A 9,556-nucleotide genomic window follows, 5' to 3' on the forward strand; every position below is an offset into this window, starting at 1 on the left:
CTGTGGACAAGTCACCAACCTGGCCCAAACTGAAGTTCATCGCCTCACTGACTTGCCTGCCTCTTTCTTGTGGCCTGAACTTACCTCTTTGGCATTGCCTCCTGTGTGGGGCTTATCCATTCAGTTCAGATATTGCTGAATGAAGGCTATATGCAGGCTATTTCAAAGTTGATGAGGAACCACAAAGATTGTTTTTCTCTTGAGTGTCTTCTTCCCTTTGGCTTGGTGGCACAGAAGGCACCACCAAAAGTCACAAGAGAGGCATGATAGGAAGCTGTGATAGAAACATTTTGAAATAATATTCCACCAAAATATCTGTTCCCAGGGCAGAATGTGATGACTGAGCAGCCACCTTGTGCAGAAAGCTTTTTACCAGATAGGGCCGACAATTCATGAATCAGCAAGGCCTAAGGGTTGGGTTTGGGGGTCACATTCTGTCTCGTTGGGACCCCTTCAGACTGTGGCCATGTGGGGCCCACGAGAAAGGAGAAGGTGGCAGTGGAGAGCCACAGGGGAAATAGCAACCCAGCTGTCAGCCACAGAGCTGACAAGTACAACCACTTTCTCCCGCTGGCAGGCCCAGAAGGAGAGGTAACAGCCAACAACAGCAGGTAACAAAGGAATTATTATGATTATCTTATTTTTATCCTCTTTTTCCAAGGACTGGAACTCAAGGCGGCTTCCAAATATAAAAGTACATATAACTTACAAGCATACAAAGAAACTACATTAGAATACAATTAAACTATGCACAATCATAAAACCATTTAAATATACAATTGGAGTAATTCAAACTCAATTTAAAAGAGTATAGATAAAACAATAAAACAGTACAACACCCTCTTCAAACTCCAGGAAGACTCCTGGTTGGGAATTCCATCATAGATATCTGGGCTCAATCACTAAGAACATTTGGAGGCTGTTCGTTGTCCCACATATTACAGAGGGCCGACTGGCCTCTGCTAGAAGCTGGGCATTTAGCATCACTGGTCCCATGCTGTGGAACACTCTTCCAAGAGTGATTCAGCAGCCATCCTCACTTTTGATTTTCAGGTGTGTCTTGAAGACTGTGTTATTTTATGTTATTTAAGTATTTATATGGAGAGCCAGTGTGGTGTAATGGTTAAGGTGTTGGACTACGACCTGGGAGACCAGGGTTCGAATCCCCACACAGCCATGAAGCTCACTGGGTGGCCTTGGGCCAGTCACTGCCTCTCAGCCTCGGAGGAAGGCAATGGTAAACCCCCTCTGAATACTGCTTACCATGAAAACCCTATTCAAGGGTCGCCATAAGTCGGAATCGACTTGAAGGCAGTATATTTACATTTTAAGTATTTATATACCACCCTCTCACAAAAAATGGGGGGGGGGGAGGTATAGCAGCTTTAAACCATTTAAAAGCGATACAAAGCAATACTTAAAATGACTGGCTACTCAAGAGGCATTTTAAAAGGCTGCATAGACCTGTCAGCACAAAAAAGTCTTCAAGAGGTACCTGAAAGCCAAAAGCAAGGCTGCCTGCTGAATCTCTGCCAGAAAAGAGTTCCACAGCATGAGACCAGTGACACTAAATGCCCGACTTCTGGTTGAGGCCAGCTGGGCCTCTTTAACACAGGGGGGACAACTAACAGCACTACATTAGATGATCTCAGTGACCTAACGCTAGCTACACCTGCCCAGCCCCAGGGGCCCCTGTCAGCTGCGGGGGCCCTCAGCCAGTGCCCAAACTGTTGGAATATGTGGTTCAACTGCAACTCGTGGGTTGAGGCTGCATGGGGTTAAAAAGGGTAGCTAGAGAGGAGACCTCCTGGTTGCTAGGCTATACCTGTCCTTTGATCTCCTGCTGTCTCTTCCTTCCTGCTAGACTGATATGCAGAGGATGTTGACCACATCTCCCTCCTCCTCCTTCTTTCTCGTGGGAGGGAGAGCAGACATCTTCTCTTTGTCTCTCCCTCTCCTCCAAGTTTCCATGAGGGCAAACACTAGGCTCCCAACCTCCCGAGAGACTCACAAACATGCGCGCACAGACACACACACACACAGACCTCCAAACACACACCCCCTAGGTTTCCCCAAACACATAGATAGGAACTCCAAACACCCCCTCCCCAGGCAACTCCCCAGACTGCCCCCCCAGCCAACTCTCAAGATGCCCCCACCCCCCGGCAACTTCCCAAATGCATCCTGCTCCTGCCCCGTGCATGATTGTGTGACACCTTACACAAATATCATATAGCTAGCTAGGATATGGTTCTACAGAAACATGTTATATTGTATGACTTGGCAGCATATACTTTTATAAATAAAATAAATAATATACTGAAGATGCACCTCTTCATCCCAGCCTTTGACACCTGAGATAAATATACTTTAGGACCCACCCTATTCTCCTGACTGCAAATTGTTTTAAACTGTTTTTAATATTGCATTTTTAAATTATTGCAACTCGACCTGGGGCCTTTTGGTGAAGGGCAGAATCATCATCATCATTATCAAGTAATACTTAACTTAAAAACTGTAAGCAACAATTTTAACATAACCAAATCAGCAGCAGTTATAAGAGAAGAGAGACTCCCATACAACGGTGGCCTGAAGCAATTTCCTGGAGCCAAAGTAAAGCCTCCAAAGACCAGCTCGTGAATGAGGCAAGGGAGGGAGCCAAGGAAAGGATGTGGTTCAGAAGCCACATATATAAGGCAGAGGGAAGGCAGAGCTTCAGGGACAATGCCAGGAGCAAAAAGAGCATGGTGGAAATGACCTAGTTTCTTCTAGCTGAGGCCAAAGGACCCAGAACTTTGGGGCAATCCTCTTCTTCATCCGAGATTTTGACCCAGTTCTTGTTTCCACAGCAGTTTCCCAGCCCATTCCTCTGGGCACCCACAGACAGAGCAATCCTGTGGCCACGTAGTGGCTGGGGCCACAAAAGAAACTGATTCCAGAAATGGATTTAGAGCTGAATCTATTATATCCACAGTTTCTGAAACAATATGAGAGCTGAAACACAACCATCCTTCAAAATTCACTCTGAATGTTCTGCTGCAGTTCTCCAGGCCAACCTAGCCATGTTTAAATCAGTGCATATATTAGGAGAAAATGTGCATAAAAATGAATATATTTGTGAAAATGACATACAGAAATGCATTCTATTAGGAGAAATTGCTTGAAAAAATGTATACATTAGTCAAGAGTGTGGTGTAGCGGTTAAAGTGTTGGACTACGACCAGTGAGACCAGGGTTCGAATCCCCACACAGCCATGAAGCTCACTGGGTGACCTTGGGCCAGTCACTGCCTCTCAGCCTCATGAAAACCCTAGTCATGGGGTCGTCATAAGTCGGAATCGACTTGAAGGCAGTCCATTTACATTTAGTCAACACTGCATACAAAAATGTTTTTATTAGGAGAAAGGTGCACTAAAATGCAGGATAATTTTCCTTAGGATTTTTTTTAAAAACCCACCCACCCCCAAAATTGCATATTGTTACAGAAATGTAGAGAACTGGATTTAAGATTGGAAGCATGAGAAAGTGAGAGAATCCAAACGGACAGATCCTTCCGTCCCTAGTAGTGGGTGCTCCTAATAGCCAGCCTGTCATTTGCCACAAGACTATCTGTTTAGTTCTTTTCTCTGCCCTCTACCTTTTATGCACCATGGAGAGCCAAGCATCGGCACAAGTCTGTGCCAGCCCCGATGCACGGTGGGCAGAAGGTTGCCTACTCATGCTCTGTGAGGGCAGGTTGGCTGGTAGTCTTTGATGATTTATTTATTTATTATTTGATTTGTATCCTGCCCTTCCTCCCAGCAGGAGCCCAGGGCGGCAAACAAAGCACCAAAAACACTTTAAAACATCATAAAAACAGACCTTAAAATATACTAAAACAAAACAGCATTAAAAACATTTAAAAAACAACCTTAAAAAGTGTTGAAAACATTATTAAAAAACATATTAAGCAATTCTAACACAAACACAGACTGGGACAGGTCTCTACTTAAAAGGCTTGTTGAAAGAGGAAAGTCTTCAAAAGGCACCGAAAAGATAGCAGAGATGGCGCCTGCCTAATATTCAGCTTCCACAGTCAAGGCTCATGTTTAGTGGCTACAATGTGGCTTTTACCTCACAAAGGGGCAGAGAAGCCTCAGATCCTGCTCAGATGGACAAGACGGCACTTTGTGGCTGTTCCCCCAGCAGCCGGCCTGCAGATGCCTCCAGTTTCTGTACCTGTGCAGATACAGCTCCTACAATTATGTTCATTTAGTGGTCTCTTGGGCTTGACAGAGGGATGGGAGTCAGTTCTCTCCAATTTTTTGCCTTCCACAGACAACAGAAGGATGAGGGTGTTTTTAAAATGTTCCATTGTCATGCAACAAATGTGAGCGGCACGGTGGCAAGGCTATGCTGGGAGATCCCTCTGTGGCAGAGCCCGTGGTTTGCGTGTAGAAGGTCACCAGTCTCTACCATCCAGATAGGAGGAAAAGTACATCAGTTGCACACTCCTATGTTTTTTAAGAACACACACACAAAGTGTGCAAAGTGGTTCGCACTTTTAATTTTTTATTAAAATATAACACACACAAAATCTTGTTATACAAAGAAGCTTCTACAGTATAAGATTTCATTTGGGTCCATTTCAGTAATTTATGAAACATGTCCTCTCAAAGAGCATAATATTCTAAGCACTAACATTTCGTTTATGAATCAAGTATGTGCAAGATCCAAACACTGTAATAACCATTCCCATATAGTTGAAACTTGTGAATTTTTTCACTTATATGCCCACATGATTTTTGATGAGATCAGCAGATTCCTTTCTTTTGGAATACCAGCCTCAATTCAATTAAACAAGATCAATATAGGACTTCATCCCAGTATTTTGTCCCTGCAATTTCTAATGCCTGTTATTTGCTCCCCCAAAACTATATCCCACCTCCCACCAGATGCGAAGTAACCTTGCATTTGGAACTGAACATTTCCAGCACTTGAAATGTGTATCTGAGCAGATTTTATTAAATCTTGCAATTGTTAGATACCACCATGGGAATAATTTATACTGGGCTTCTTGTATTGATACGCTCAGTGATTACTTCTTTACCAAGTGAAGTGGCTCTTATACTGACAGGTCTAGCATCATAACCATTATGTCATATGATGGAATGAGGATGAGAGGCCCAGCCTACTCAGAGCGACTTTTCCTGTAACCTCTTTTCAAAGTGTCATCTTAAAAAATGGAAAGTGTGATGAGGGCACAAACATGTACATCACACTTTTTTCCTCTCCTGTCAATGTTTGAACCCAATTTGTTTTCTCATTAACTGCTGGGGGTGGATGAAAAAATGCAGAGAAATATTTGACACAGCACTAATTTTGGTGAACAGCTCCCATCAGCCCCAGAATAGTGCGGCTGTGCTTTCTGGGGCTCCTGGGAGCGGAAGTCCAAAACTTCTGTAGGGCACCAAGTTGGCAAAAGCTGAAGTAGAGAACTAGCCGCGCTAATGATAATTGAACATTTACAAAAACAAGCCTTCTTTATAGAGAGGAAAATGGCTGCACCGTGATCCGGAGAGTGCACTGGCACGTGGAAATGCAGGGTCACCTTCAGAGGCATTCATCAGTGTCAGATGACATCACGCTGTGACTTGACGCTTCCGCTGTTCTCTCCTTTTAGATTTGGCATTGATTGAACACAGTGCTGGATGAGATGCTGCAGCAGGGTCACATTCCTGTGCCCCCCTCCTTCTCCCCCCCTCCCCAAACCTGCCTTAATGAAAGTGAGACCGGTGGCTTTGGCACAATTCCCAAACTCACAAGGGTTCTCTTCTCCGCCAATGTGCAACACTGCCTAAGAGTGGCGAGGTCAAGGGCAGACATGGATTTGTATGTTTAAGTTTGTTACAACTGCTCTTTCTCATCCCCCTTGCTCCAAAGTCCAGGATAGCCTCATTGAATGCTACCTTGCATTTTTTTTATCTAACAAAATGTGTCAACCCTCTGATTGTACATAAAACCTCTAAATGGTTTACAAAAATAAAATAAAACAACCAGTAAAATTGTCAATAAAAGAGTTAAAAACAGGCATTTAAAAATGAGAATATAATTAAAAGCAACAATAAGCTAAAAACAGACTAAAACATATGTCGACTTCTACTTGACTGAATAGGTTTGCCTGAACAAATATCTTTTTAGCAGGCGCCAAAAAGAGTAGTGTCTGAAGTCCACCTTGTGGCTCCTCTAAAGGAGCTAGCCTTCACCCCCAGACATACTTTTCATTATGCATTCATGATTATTTGTGCTCCTTTCAGATGTGGTCCAATGCACTTCCAAATGTTTCAGGGAGAACATACCGCTTCGTTTCCAATCACAGCATATGCTGTAGCTTCCTGCTGAAATCCTGTAACTTTTGACAACCCAAAAGTGGGGCTCTCCTACTTTTACTGTGCTATAGTCCCTCCTGACAGCAATAATGTGGTCACACTGAGGAGGCATCACAGACAGGGCCAGCGCTATCATTAGGCTAACTCGGCAGCCGCCTAGGGCACACACCTCAGAGGGGCGCAGTACTAACCTTTGAAGGGCACAGTTTTATACAGATTAGTTTTTTTAACCCTTGGAAAAATGCAACTGACAATTTATATTTTTTATTTTAAGATAAATACCACAACAGTGCTATGGAATATAATTAATTATAAAGTCTTATGAAAAATTTCTATATTCTGTTTTTTGTTTATCCTTTTTATATGTATTTTTATTTTTGAAATTTAGTGATATTTTTGGCTAAGAAAAAATCTCTTATTCTTCTTAGTTGGCAACGTGTTGTTTACAGCTGGATATGTTACGTCATGTGACTCATGCCGTCAATCGTCATCGAGTGAGTAACAGTGAGTTTGTACAATTTTCACGTAATTTTTGTTATATCTTATAAATTTCTGATAATATTTTTCTTTTATTTTATATTTTGAAGAATTTTATCATTTTTGAAGTAATTCATATATTAGAATTATTTTCACACATAAAAAGTGAAATTACCTTGTGGGCTGCAGGTGTGATGAGGGTCTTCAACAAGTTTTGATAGATGCTATGAGATTGCAAAGGAGCTAGAAATACTACCAAACTTTGAGACAGAACAGGTTAGAAAAAGGAGAAATGGCAGTTTGAGTCTGAGGCCCAAGAAGGGGGAAAATGGCGTCTTAGAAGGATGCAATCGCCAGGAGCTCCGTCTATTTGCTTCAAAGGAATTATTTTTTCTATTTAACATCAATTAGTTGCTGTCTCTGGTGGGCTGTATATCCTTTCTGCTTATAACTGGCTCTGAGTTGTTGTCAGTAGCCCTCTTATCATCAGCATGCTGACCTTGGAAGATTGTACTGTTCAACTCAGCGTTTATAAACGCTTCAGCCAGTGTGGTTAAGAGTTGGTTACCCCCTGCAAGAAGGAGATGGTCCCGCTGTACCCATCATCTTTAAGGCCGAAGTCACCATCCATTCATTCTGCCCCCCCCCCGACAAAGATCAAGCCAGCTTACCTCACACCTTTTAATTCTTTTGTGGAACATCTCAGGCTGGAGAAATAAAGTAGCTGACTCATCGTTTCTGGAATATCTTAAAAAATATGACATCTCCTCCTCCAAGAAAGCTGGCTCAGGGAGGATCTTGAACTGAACGGTTTTACAACCTATCTAATGGAAGCTACTGGAAGCGCCAAGGGGGGATGACCCAAGGGTGGTCTTTGCACGCTAATATCTACAAAACTGTGTGCCTCTATTGTTAAGCCAGACCCCCTATCGGGCCTTGCTATCACTCTAGTGATCAAACTGGTCTGGACGTCTTTACTTCTCATTAATGTTTACTCCTCCCCACCTCATCAAAAACAATCAGGAAAAGATGTTATGATAAGAATAGAAGAATATGTGACCAAGCTGACATCTTTATATCCTGAAGCATTGGTGATTATCGCGGGGGACTTCAATGCTAGAATTGGAAGAATGATGAGGCCCTCTATTCAAGATTTCATATGCCAGTCCCAATAGTGGATGGGCCTTTTAATATCCCGACCAGACGATCAAAAGACAATGGCATAAGCTTTGCTGGGTTATGCCTTATGCAAATGTTGGACAATTTGAACCTAGTCTTACTAAACGGACGAGTAAATGGAGACATAAATGGGGAATTTACTTTTTTATCCAGACATGGATCCTCCACGATCGACTTTTTCATCGTCTCTCAGGAGCTATTTAGGGCAGTGGCCTCGTGTTTGGTGGACAACCGCTCCGAAAGTAATCATCTCCCTTTAGCCCTCTCTTTAGACTGTGGAAATCAAACCATATATATTGATCAGGAACCAATTCTTGATGCAATCCTTGAAATAGGTCCATCATGTATTAGATGGCATCCTTCCCAAATGACACAGATATCAGCACTACTTTATTTGATAGCTGCCAATAAGGCATTTGATCGGACTGAGTGGAGTTTTCGTTAGTTTGTTATAATAGCAAGTACATGGATTAATCTGATTTTCAGTGAACCATAGGCAAATATTATGAATAACAAACACCTACTTTTTCATATCTTGGGCTGAATTGTTTATTTTAAATTGCAGTTCTGCTATCTTGTTGTTTTATTTATGGTTTTTATTTCTTTTTATTGTTCTCCACTTTGGGATTTTTAAATTAGGGTGGCACAGAAATCTTCAAATTAAAGTAATCTGTCATAAAGGATTGCATTTAAACGGGGAGTTAGGCAGGGCTGTCCATTGCCTTCTCTGTTATTTTATTTATGCATGTTGGTGATAGCGGTGAAGCCTCAGAATGACACTGCGAGTGTTAAAAGTGGAGTGTGACAGTAATGCCTTCAGGAAACTTGGCTAAATTAATGACCATTTGGTTACCCTGTTTGTGAATAAAACACTAGCCCTCTTCAAGTATTATATATTCAGGAAAGTTACCATGCAAGGGATGTAGTGGACACAAATCATAGAATCAAATAGTTGAGTTGGAAGGGGCCTATAAGGTCATCAAGTCCAACCCCCTGCTCAATACAGTAATCCAAATTAAAGCATACCCAACATGAGCCTGTCCAGCTGCCTCTTGAATGCATCCAGTGTTGGAGAGCCCAACCACCTCCCTAGGTCATTGGTGCCATTGTCGTATCGCTCTAACAGTTAGGACATTTTTCCTGATGTTCAGCCGAAATCTGGCCTCCTGTAACTTGAATGCACTAACTCCACCCCCATTTCCATCATCTTCCAACTTTCAAAAATGGCACCCTGGGATGGCTGTCTTTCTGTGCCTGTGTGTGATTAGAGCTGAGAGAGGCCCTTCCGTCCCTTCCTTTCAAAGCAGGGATGGTGCCCTCTGTGATGTTCCTATATTAGTGTAAATAGGGTAAGTGCTGGTTGTTTAGAAGATACATGGTAAGTAGAATGAAAGAGGAAGGGGGAGTGAATGGGCAGTAGAATGTTGGATGATTGGCTGAATGTTTAAAATGGCTGACAGTATAAAAGGAAGAATGACAGTGGAATCTGGAGGTGGTGAATGTTAGTGGGTTGTTTTGGTGGGTTTTGAGAG

This window comes from Rhineura floridana, chromosome 7, assembly GCF_030035675.1.
Source record: "Rhineura floridana isolate rRhiFlo1 chromosome 7, rRhiFlo1.hap2, whole genome shotgun sequence".
Lineage (NCBI taxonomy): Eukaryota > Metazoa > Chordata > Lepidosauria > Squamata > Rhineuridae > Rhineura > Rhineura floridana.